This window comes from Nycticebus coucang, chromosome 14 (assembly GCF_027406575.1).
Source record: "Nycticebus coucang isolate mNycCou1 chromosome 14, mNycCou1.pri, whole genome shotgun sequence".
NCBI classification, from domain to species: domain Eukaryota; kingdom Metazoa; phylum Chordata; class Mammalia; order Primates; family Lorisidae; genus Nycticebus; species Nycticebus coucang.
The window spans coordinates 7,320,481-7,332,920 of NC_069793.1; the positions used below are offsets into that span (position 1 = coordinate 7,320,481).

Sequence of the window (12,440 nt, forward strand, 5' to 3'; positions counted from 1 at the left end):
TGGCCGGGGCTGGGTTTGAACCCACCACCTCCAGCATATGGGGCCGGCACCCTACTCCTTTGAGCCACAGGTGCCACCAGCATCTGAAGTTTTGATATTTTGTGATGTGGGCCATTCTCACTGGGGTTAGATGGTATCTCAGGGTGGTTTTGATTTGCATTTCTCTAATATTTAGGGATGATGAACTTTTTTTCATATGTTTGTTGGCCATTCATCTGTCTTCTTTAAGTGGGGTTTTTTGAGTACTGTAGTGTCAGAAGGAAGGTGAAAGTGAAAGTGAAAACTAAACTCTGGTGCGTGTGCAAAAGCTGCTTGCTCCGTAAACAGCAGACGCAGACCAGCCTGGTATCAACATGGCTCCGGTAAGGCCCCTGGAAAATTCCACTGCTGGCACTACGGAGGGTGGGCAGCTGTCCTCTGTCAAGGCCTCAATCTGGGCTCTGTCTTGGGAACACTGAGCCCCAGACTCATCTTCAGAGCCCGCCTGGAGAACTGTTTATCTTTAAAAATCCTTTGTTCTGCTGACACCGGAGGTCTCTGGGCAGAGTCGGGATCCTCTCCGTATCTCGCACGGTGGGGGGAACCCAGGACCACCGAGTGGGAGGGAGATTGAGGGGTCCCCGGAGCTGCGTCTGCCCAAACTGGAGACCTGCTCACTGGAGGCAGCTGGGGTTGAGCCGGGCTGTGCGCACGGGGTGGGGTGGGGGTCTGTGTGTCTGGGAAAGGGCAATCCCCATGATGTAGGCTTCTGCTGTTGACTGGGCTCTGTTCTCGTCAGCCCCGAATACTTCTTTCTCCTCTTTCCTCCGTGGCATTTGTCCTGCCGTACAGACAGGCAGCAGCCCCCCTCTGAGCCAGACTGTGCCTGAGCTTTGTACGCAATGATCCCTGAATGCAGGGGCTTCAGGGGCTCCACAGCTCGAATTATTTTTCATCAAATAACAACAATCTCAGCTGCCTGAGGGACAGTTTTTCCTTGGAAGGTTCTATGTGTAAAAAAAATTTATTTAGGACGGCGCCTGTGCTCAGTGAGCAGGGCGCCGGCCCCATGTACCGAAGGTGGCGGGTTCAAACCCAGCCCCGGCCAAACTGCAACAAAAAAATAGCCGGGCGTTGTGGCGGGCGCCTATAGTCCCAGCTACTCGGGAGGCTGAGGCAGAAGAATCGCCTAAGCCCAGGAGTTGGAGGTTGCTGTGAGCTGTGTGACGCCACAGCACTCTACCAAGGGCGATAAAGTGAAACTCTGTCTCTACAAAAAAGAAAAAAAAAATGGAGGGCGGCGCCTGTGGCTCAGTTGGTAGGGCGCTGGCCCCATATACCGAGGGTGGTGGGTTCAAACCCGGCCCCTGCTGAACTGCAACCAAAAAATAGCCGGGCGTTGTGGCGGGCGCCTGTAGTCCCAGCTACTCGGGAGGCTGAGGCAAGAGAATCGCTTAAGCCCAGGAGTTGGAGGTTGCTGTGAGCTGTGTGAGGCCACGGCACTCTACCGAGGGCCATAAAGTGAGACTCTGTCTCTACAAAAAAAAAAAAAAAGATGGAAAGGGGCCAGCACAGCTACTGCGAAAGCACCAGCTTCCTCCCTAAGCTCCTGGGCTCCTGGCTCAGACCCCTCCGTCCTGACTCCCCTTTGCCTGGGAGGCCGTTCCTACCCCTCCCCTAAGTCCCCTGCTGAGGATCAAACCCCTCTCCCCTCAGCGTCCCGGGCACTTTCTTTGCTCTTTTATGGCTCTGACCCTGTGCTGGGAATGATCCCGTCTGCATCTGGGTGTGCCCCTTCCTAGCCTGTGCTGTCGGGGGCTTGTCTCAGCCCCTTGTACCCAGTGCGGGTGTAACAGCTGCTGGAGTGAGGGGGAGGGGAAGGAAAGGGCCCAGGAGAGGCCTCTGCAAAAGGGACAACTCTCTGAGCAGCTGGCCACCCAGGAGGCCACTTTAAACATGATAATTGGGAAACTTGTCTTTGTCACCTACCAGGTGCCACGCACCTTATTGATTACTGTCGTATGATTAATACTATCATGTCTATCCTGTCACATAATTGGCACCCAAATGGCAGTCTTCTCTTCACGGCTCAGATGAAAATGGACTGTCCTCCAACTCTCCTTCCTTTACTCTGGGAGACCTCACACCCTGGGTATTCTCTGGGGACAAATAGCAGAGGGCTGTGTCTCCCCCTGGTCCCTCTTGCTGCTGCTAAATTAGTTCAATTTGGGGACCGTTTCACTGACTTTTTTACCCAAGCTACAGGAACAGCCCCAGTGCTCCCTCCACTGTCACAGCCAAGAAGTTCTAAAGGCTCAGAGGGAAGGGTTAGAGTTCCCATCAGAGCCCAGCAAACCCCTGATCCCTGCAGGGAGCCAGTCCCACTTTGTGAAGCCTTAACTGGGAGCAGGAGGCCTTTCCCTGCAGGCTGCACCTTCACCCTGGTGCTGAGGACCAGCCTTCCCTGCAGCCATCTCCTTTCTCTCTGTGGTTTGTCCTCAAATTCCCATTCCCATCCTCCCCTCCACAGAACAGCTTCCCTGAGTGAGTCTAGACCTCAACCTCAGGCCTCAGCTCCGCCTGCAGCAACCTGTCAGGGTGTTTCCCTAAAAAGGAGGGCCCTGTCCCTTACGGGAGCTGAGAGGAGGCACTGAAATAGCCACACTTGGTCCCCACTGACAGTCGGCAGGATATGTCCCCTGTGAGGCTGAGAAAGGACAGGGGACCTTATCACTCCAAGCCAGAGATGGTCCTTCCCAGAGCACACTTTGGGCTCAGACCAAGGCCTATTGATCGAGGGCTCACGTCCTCCCATCTCCAACCCTCTGCTCTGCTTCTAGGTCCTTAAGTTTGTGGTTATTGGGGTGCTGGTGATCGCACTTTGCGGTGGTATGATCCGTGCCTGGCGTTGGATGGGCCACAACTACTACCGTGAATACCACAGGTGAGTCCCCCGGGCCCCAGAGGGTGGAGCCTGCTGGGTCGTCATGGTTCCCCCTTCCTGCCCTGGGGGGCCTCAGCGCCTCTATCTCCTCTCCTTCCTCCTTGGTGACCGCTTCCTGTGGGTCTGTTTTCCAGGAGAGACTCTTGGTGACCGATGAACATGCAAGAGCCACCTGGTCAGGGCAGTGTTCAATGAGGCCTTAGGCTCCACAGAGCAAAACTAAAGATTCCAGAAGCATCTTTCATGGGCACCAAAAGAAATCCTTCCCTTCTGGGCCTCCCTGACCCCGGTTCTCCCTGTGCTGACAACTGAGGGGAATGTCTCCCCAGCTCTCTGCTTCCTCAGCTTCAGGCTCAGCTGAGCCGGGAAAATCACGCTGCTCCTCCATTCACACCAAGATGGCAATTTGAAATGGATTTGAACAAACAGGCCCTGCCTAGGGCATATGCATCTGTTGGGGGGGGGGGCTCCCATGCTGTGTGCTCCCCTGCCTGTGAGCTTGTGAGCAGGAGGAACAAGTGTCTAGACACCCGAGCTTCACTCTTAATCATTCTGCCATTTAATAAATGCATGTGAGCATTCCATGTGTTCAAGGCTCTTTTTGGCAGGAAGGTAAACACTGGTGAACATGACATAGTCCTTGACCTCAAGGAACTTCTGGCCTTGAGAGGAATTCCTTGGGGAGGAATTTTCACTCAGGGCAGAGTGGGAGAGACACAGAGCTGACTGTGACTTACTCTGACGGTGACTCGGCAAGGAACAAGGAGAGTGGAGCACAGGCCTGGTTAGAGGCAGTGACATCCTAGTGTAAAGGGGCATTAAGGACAGTGAAGGTGTTTGCAGTGTAATAAGGCACCACACTGTTCCGGAGAGCAGTTCAGTGTTTGGACAGAACTCAGACCATTTGCATGGTCTCTGGATAAGAAATCGTCCCATCCTGAGGCTGGTACATCAATAATCATAAAAATATAAGCACTTACTCCAAACACAGATGGCTGCGTCCATAACTTCTAAATTTATAGACGATAGTTCAAATAGTGATGCCCACCATGATCAACTGTCATCAACAGGTTACAGCATCTTCTTAGCTGCAGAAGGGCTGTGAGGTCTGTGTGATTTTTATTCACTTGTTTTCTGGCTAATAAATACACAAAATGATTTTACTCTTATAAATATCTTTGGCCTCTGAGTTCTCAGAAGTTTCTCCCAAATGGCCCGCAGGTAGAGGTCCGTCCCCTTCTGCACCTGTGTCTTCTCTGACCAGGGGTCCTTCTGACGCCTGTCACCCACTCGGGAAGAGCTGAGGTGCCTTGGCCTCAGGTGCATTTTCATTTGCTAGAACTAGGCAGAGCTTGGGAGTCCCTGCAGACAGAATGGGGACCGAAGACCCCGTTCTTGGCAAGGGAAAGCACCCCCAGAAAAAGAGGGAAATAAAAAAGTAAACTGAGTGAGTCTGAGCAAAGAAAAGTCAGCTAGTTTAATTTTAAACCAGCCACTGCTAACTTTCTTGTCTGAGCAAGTTTCCTGCTTTTCCTAGAACTCGGGCCTTTTGGGGATACAGCTTACAAACACCCCTGCTGGGTCTGTAAACACTCTGGAGTTTAAATAATGGCCACAGAAGATGCTGTGGCAAAGCCTAGAAAGATACATGAACCAGGCCATTTCCTGCCCAGTAAACAGTCAAAACAAATACCCATTGTGGAGATCTGTATTTGGCTGGGGCAGAGATCAAGGGAACAGCTGGAGCCCTGAAAAATGGGTAGGAGGGCTTATATCCCTTATCACAAAGGAAGACCCTCTGTGCTGGTGATGAGAGGAAAATTCCTCTCTCCCATCAATTCTTCAGAGGAGACTGACACCAGTGGCGTTTTATTCCATGATGAACTAGCAGAGTTTAACACCCCCCTAGGAATCTGTGTGTGTGATGTCTGACAGGAGGCTGCCCCTAAACAAGGCTCAGGTTCCAGATTTCTCAAGATTGCTCCGACCCTTAAAGTTAATGATTATAGAAACAATAGGAGCTGGCTCAGCACCTGTAACACAGTGGTTACCACACCGACCACATACACTGAGGCTGGCGGGTTCAAACCCAGCCCAGGCCTGCTAAACAACAATGACAACTGCAACAACAACAACAAAAATAGCTGAGTGTTGTGGCAGGTGCCTGTAGTCCCAGCTACTTGGGAGGCTGAGGCAAGAGAATCGCTTCAGCCCAGGAGTTTGAGGTTGCTGTGAGCTGTGATGCTACAGCACTCTACCCAGTGCGACATAATAAGACTGTCTCAAAAAGAAAAAAAAAAATCTGGTTCTAGAGCAGCCCTTCACATGTCTGTTTTGTAAATCAGGATGTTCATATGTTGCGCTCCTTGAACAGAGTTGACCTGTTTAGAGGATTCTCTGAGGGCTGGAGGGGAAGAGCAGGTCTGCCCCTCTCTCCACCTTCTTCCTTATTAAAGCCTCTTACTGCTTGAACTAGTCAGGGCTGTTCCCAGAGACAGAATCACTAGGTTGGATGGATAGATAGATAAATGATAGATAGATAGATAAATGATAGATAGATAGATAGATAGATAGATAGATAGATAGATAGATAGATAGATAGATAGATGAGAGGGAATGTATCAGACGGGATTGGCTCACATTGTGAAGGAGCTGAGAAGCCCCTGACAGTCCATCTGTGAGCTGGAGACCTGGGGTGCTGGCAGAGCAGCCCAGTCCAAGGGCACAAGGGAAGCCCATGCTGCACCTCAGTCTGAGGCCATGACCCCAGAACTCAGGGGACTGCTAGTGTCTGCCCTGGAGTCAGAGGGCTAGGGATCCTGGAGCTGCTGCCCCAGGCAGGGGGACAGTGTGCCCCAGGTCCAACAGAAGCATCTGGGCATTTGCATTTCTCTGAGTCTCTGTGGTTTCTCAGCAATTTGGATGGTGCCCATCAGGCTGAAGGAGGATCTTCTTTTTAGTTCTTTTAGTTCTCCTGTCCTCTCCAAGGACACACCCTCAAGTACACACCCAACAAGGCCTCTCCAGAGTTTTAGGTAACACTTCATCCAGTCAAGCAGACACCTGAAATTAACCATCTCCCTGCCCCATCCCATTACACCCCTTCTCCAGAGCTCCCACCCTCACCCTGACCCTCCACTCTGTTCCCACAGTCTCTTCCCTGACATTTGAGACCTTTGAGTTAACTCAGGCACTGGGGACATCCCTCACCTGCAGTGTGAGTCATCTCAGGGGAAACACTTTCTACTACACATGGTGCCTCTCTAGATAGCAACTGCCACTTGCCACCTGACTTGGGGGAATCGCCACAGAGCTTGTTGGAACAGAGTTCCTTTCCTATCCCACCACCTATCCTGTTAGTCCTGTGCTCCAGACCCTCATCCCACAGGAGACCTCACGCCATCCTACGGTGACAGCTCACTGTCTCCTGGGGCCATTCTCTGCACCACCCCACAAGCCATCCCCCTGCAGGGCTCCATTCACTCCCAGTCCCCCAGAACATAAAATCTGGAAGAGGCCCAGAGATCTGCAATCACCCAACTATTGAACAGATGAAAACTCAGAAGTAGGGAAGATTGACATTTGTCCCAGGCCATCGGGCCAGCTAGGGCACAACCAGGACCAGAACCAGACATCCAGATGTCAGTCCAGGGATCCCTGCAGAAACAGCCATGTGGCAGAAAGGGCAGGTGATTCAGGGCAGATGACACTATCTCTGCTTCCTCAGCACCCACCACTCTCAGCCGGCTTTTTCCCTCAGATCCCCACCCACTGAAGGTGCTGCTCTCAACATAGCCCCCCATACCCTCCATGTGCCAAGGCTAGTGCTTCTGCTTCTGACCCTGTCTTACTCACCACCTGCAGGATCTGACCCAACAACTCTCTCCCTTCAACACCGTCTCCAGCTGCCCCAGAGCCCTCCTCGTCCTCCTGTACGGGCAGCTCTTTCTCCTCTGTGCCTCCAGCCTGGCTCTGCCCTTGGGCCACTTCTCAGGGAGGTCCTCAAGCCCGTCTCCCAGAAGGAGCTGCTGTGAGGTTCCACTGTACTAATCGAGGCATGGATGTACCACCCAGTGTTCACACCAGTCGGCCCCTGGTGCAGGCTCCCCCTGCTCCCATCAGGGACGTCCCATGGAGGAGCTTGCTGTTTACCAGTGGCTGTATCCCCCCCACCTCTGCAAGTTCACCGCCCCCATGGGGAAGCTTTCTGAGACTCTGCATGGGGGTGGGGAACCCAACTCTTTCCTGCTCTCACCCTCAACGTTCTGATCACCAAACCGTGTGGGGACTTTTCCCACATTCCCCAGTGCTCTCGTGGACACCAACTGGGTGTCCTGTGATTCCAGTCAATTCAGCCACCTCCAGCGGGGGTTGGCCTCACATCCCACAGGTTAAAGACTAAGTCCCAGTACACTGTCCCTACTTCAAATGCCAGTGACAGATCTGGGTCCCTGGAATTTCTGACCAACTGGCTTGAAGGTTCCCACTCTGCGTCCTCAGGTGCCTGACAGAACTCGGGCAAGAGGTTTGCTTCCACTTCCTGGTTTATGGTAGAGCACTGCGGAGGGTGCAGGGAGCGGCCAGACGGAGGAGACGCACAGGGCAGGGCCTGCGGAAGGCGCCCCAGACCTGTCCAGCACCCCGAAGCTCCCTGAGCCCTGTAGCTCAGGTTTCTGATGGAGGCTTCATGGCATGGGCATGGCCAATTAACCGCTCAGTCTCCAGCCCCTGCCGCCTTTCTGGAGGATGTGTGGGGGTGGGATTGAAAGTTCTAAGCTTTCCACGCAGACTGCAAAGCCTGAAATACTCTTTCCTAACTGATCTTTACAGAAGTTGTTACCCCACCTTGGGGATTCATGATAACGATAGTGACAAACTCACTGTTCTTTGTGCACCAGAATCATGATGTCCCAAGTCACCTGCTCACAGGGGAATGAGATGGCTGTGATGTTCCCTCTGAGATTCACAGGCCCCCTTGGTGATGAGATCAGGACCTGGCAGGCACTGCTGTAGACACTAACTGGGGCATTGCTTAATTGTGCAGGAATTGTTTCCCTGAGTCAGGAAGCTTCAAAACAAAGTTTGGAGCTGCCCCGATCCAAACAAGATGGAGGCTGGACAAGTTAGAACCAAAATGGTGGAGAAACTGATCACCTGTTGACCTTATAGCTTCATTAAATACCTCATTATCATAAGGTCTCTGAAGACAAAACCCACTCCCATCCTGCACCTGACGCCCTGACACTTCCTGTTTGACCACATTTTAGTCAAAAGAAAGTGTGGCCCTAATTCCAGGAAACCACACCCCTTTCTAAGAAATAACATGAATATTCCTCCCTTTGTTTAGCCTATAATTAAGCTGGTGCTTAAACGGAAGGACCCAGGGAACATGGGGGCCGGTTCTCCTCCACAGGGAGAACTGTACTCTGTGGAGTAGGTTTTTCTATATTTCTGAATAAATCTCACTTTCACTTTCCACAGTCTGCTGGCTCCTGAATTCCTTCTTGTGAGAATTCAAGTCCTACTTGGACTTCAAGTGGCTCTGAGCATTGAGAGTCACTTTCCTGTGTCAGTGACACCAGTTTCTGTAAGGACATGATCACGGCTGGGGAAGGGCACAGGGACGTAGGTGCCCAGCACAGAGCTGTTTCATGCCTGCACGAGGTGGTGACAGTGGAAACAAAGAGGCAGATTTGGGACAGTTTGCAGGTGAGAGCTCGGAGACTCATGGATGCTCAGCCTGCGTGGGGAGCTGAGGAAGGGGAATAAGGACAATGTCACAGCTTCTGGCTGCAGTGACTTCACAGATGGGGTCTGGGGACCCACCAGTGGAGCTCCCAGGGCATGTCGCACATCAATACTGCATGTTAATACCGCAGCATCAGGACTAGAGTACTCACAGCAGTCCCATAGTGTTAGGTGGACAGTTAGGATTCCAGCTCTGCTAGAGAGAAAGGACAAGGACGGGCCCCAGGCCCCAGCTTGGTGACACCCTACCTTAACCCTGTTCCAAATGACTGCTCACACCTGGGGAGGAGGGGGCACCCTACCAATTCACCAATCAGAACTTAGCATGCCAATTGCAACAGGATGCAGGGGACACCCTGGCCTCCAGGCCAGGCAGACAGGCACCTACGGTCAGGAAGGTGGCCCGGAGCACCTTCACCATCATTCCCTAGCTTAAGTCTGCATTGCAGTTCACACACCCCAGTGGGCTTTCAGAGAAGCCCATGGCAGGTCCACACACGGAGGGAGACTCTGTGGTTCCAAAGTGAACCACAGGTGGGCTTGATCCAGACACTATAAAACACAACCTCAGGCCATCACCAAGGCCTTTGTTGCCTGAAGAGGGGGCCTGCTTCCTGCCTGTGGCGAACGCATCCTGCTCCATAACTCTACATCTTGCTCTTGCTCTGCAAACCTATCTTTCTCTTCCTCAGTAAACTTAGTTTCATGCTGGCCTTACTTTGGGGTGTCTGGTCATTCCTTGCCCAAGAGCACACCAAGAAAGGAGAACCCAGACAGCTGCCTGGACCCCGACAATGCTGCAGGACCAAGAATTCATAAGGCCTGAGCTCTTTAAGTCCTGACATCAAACCTGACATGGCCCCCTCTGCACGTGGGGACCTGGGCTCACAGAGGTCACTTGTCCAGCATCACTTGAAGAGTGAACCCAGGCATGTCACATCCTTCAAGAGCACCTTTCAGTCTGAAAAAACACTCCAAAGCAACATCGGAGGGGGCAGTGGTTGGTGGACCCCTGTTGCAGTTTCTCTGAGGAAACAGATCACAAGACACGAATGAAAGGGCAAACTGCAGGGAGAGAGGCTCCCCGTCACTCCGCAGAGAGCGCTCACCTCTGCTCCCGCGGGGTTGTTGTTTATTTTTAAGACAGAGTCTTACTATGTTGCCCTTGGTAGAGTGTTGTGGCATCACAGCTCACAGCAACCTCAAACTCTTGGGCTTAAGCAATTCTCTTGCCTCAGCCTCCTAGGAAGTTGGGACAATAGGCGCCCACCACAATGCCTGACTATTTTTTTGTTTCAGTTGTCATTGTTTAGCTGGCCTGGGCTGGTTTTGAACCCACCAGCCAGGGGTATGTGGCTCATGCTGTAACCACTGTGCTCTGGGTGCTGAGCCTTATTAGAGGGTATTACAATGCTTTGTCAACAAGTAACATTTCTCATGGCACACAGTTTCTCTCCTTAACAACTTGTTGGTTTCTAATCTATACCTAAACATTCCTTTGAGCGCTACCTGACCCTTCTCGTGAGAACACAGAGTTGTTTGATGGCATGCCTCAAAGCTTCAGATGTTCCTGTGTTTGTATGGAACATCGGGACACTCTCATGTTCCCAGAGGTTGAAGTCATGTCACGGACTGAGAAAAATTCCATCCACATTTCCCCCTTTTTGTTTTGATTGTTTTCTGTAGAGCATTAAGGAAAAAACTGCAGCCTTGTGTTTCATTCCTTGTGACTTTCTTGAGATTCTTCTTCAGACTATGTAACAAAACATAATAATACAAATGATTAATAACATAAAAATGAAAGAAGTACTACTCCATACTTTCAATTGCCTAATAGGAGATCATTGGCTAATACCATCAGAGATGCTTTATAATACATCTGCCCCCGACTACAATTGTAGTTGATGTGCAAATGTTTCTGAAACATGCTGTTGTAATTCTATAATTTCTTTAGTCATATTAGTGTTAATCAACAAATGTTTTCTAGCTTTATCCAAATTAAAATGAGTGCCATTCCAAGGAACAGGGTTTACACAGAATGTAGTACTATTCCAATCACAACGCAATTTGATTTGTCTTTGTAGACTTACAATTTGATCCCCCAATAGTACTAGGGCTTCCTCTAAATCTGTGAATTTGTTATTAATTTCAGAATCTATTTTGCACTGGGCTGTCCATAATCTTTCTGAAAATGTATGCCAATTTTGAACAAACTCTACCATTTGGACTACTTGGTGCAGTAATTGCAATAAGACCAACAATGATGGATAGCAACAGTCCAATCGTGCATTTAGTGCATTTCTTTTTTTTTGTTTTTGTACAGACAGAGTCTCACTTTATGGCCCTCAGTAGAGTACTGTAGCATCACAGCTCACAGCAACCTCCAACTCCTGGACTTAAGCGATTCTCTCGCCTCAGCCTCCCGAGTAGCTGGGACTATAGGCACCCACCAAAATGCCCGGTTATTTTTGGTTGCAGTTTGGCCGGGGCCGGGTTTGAACCCGCCACCCTCGGTATATGGGGCCGGCGCCTTACCGACTGAGCCACAGGCGCCGCCCCCATTTAGTGCATTTCTTGATAGAGTCCAAAAGATGTTGAAGTAGTAGGGCTGTAGGCGAATCCTGCCAAGGCCTCTGCATCTGTACTGGTATCCACATGTCAACTTGAGCTCTTAGAATATAAATGCTTTCTTGACTATGCTTAAAAAACATGTAAAGGAAGAACAATTATGCAAGAGATAACAGATTCCTCGGGATGCCACTGAGCAGATTCTTTCATTAAAAGATATAGTAGTGGGCCTGTGGCTCAAAGGAATAGGGTGCTGGCCCCATATGCCAGAGCTGGTGGATTCAAACCCAGCCCCAGCCAAATACTGCAAAAAAAAAAAGACAACTATTTGGTTTGGCGCCTGTGGCTCAAGCGGCAAAGGCACCAGCCACATACACCTGAGCTGGCGGGTTCGAATCCAGCCTGGGCCTGCCAAACAACAATGATGGCTGCAACCAAAAAAATAGCCTTGGCACCTGTGGCTCAAAGGAGTAGGGCGCTGGCCCCATATGCCAGAGGTGGTGGGTTCAAGCCCAGCCCCGGCCAAAAACTATAAAAAATAAAAAAAAAAGTAAAAATAAAATAGCCGGGCGTTGTGGCAGGTGCCTGTAGTCCTAGCTACTTGGGAGGTAGGGGCAGGAGAATTGCTTGAGCCCAGGAGTTGAAGGTTGCTGTGAGCTGTGATGCCACGACACTCTACCCAGGGTAACAGCTTGAGGCTCTGTCTCAAAAAGAAAAAAAAAAAGTTATGGTAGTCTTATACAAGCATGTATATGGTGAGTTTCATTCTTTTGAAAAGATGAAGTATAGGAATCATTAGTGCTATTAAGATTTCCTTTCCGGGCGGCGCCTGTGGCTCAGTGAGTAGGGCGCCAGCCCCATATGCCGAGGGTGGCGGGTTCAAACCCGGCCCCGGCCAAACTGCAACCAAAAAATAGCCGGGCGTTGTAGCGGGCGCCTGTAGTCCCAGTTGCTCGGGAGGCTGAGGCAAGAGAATCGCGTAAGCCCAAGAGTTAGAGGTTGCTGTGAGCCGTGTGACGCCACGGCACTCTACCGAGGGCGGTACAGTGAGACTCTGTCTCTACAAAAAAAAAAAAAAAAAAAAGATTTCCTTTCCATACATATAATGAAGTTAGGGAAGTTACTAGTTTCCATAGATGCTGTTGGATTGGGCCATTCATGGACAGCATAGGTAGGGACATGCCACCACAGTGCCAGATAA

At 50.8% G+C, this 12,440-nt stretch overlaps 1 long non-coding RNA gene across 1 annotated transcript; it reads left to right on the plus strand.

Moving 5' to 3' along the window:
- Positions 1-257: 257 nt before the first annotated feature.
- Positions 258-3,505, plus strand: LOC128565089 (uncharacterized). The gene is made up of 3 exons (XR_008374206.1): positions 258-362; positions 2,820-2,923; positions 3,058-3,505. It is a non-coding gene; the product is annotated as an uncharacterized LOC128565089 (long non-coding RNA).
- The last annotated feature ends 8,935 nt before the right edge of the window (positions 3,506-12,440 follow it).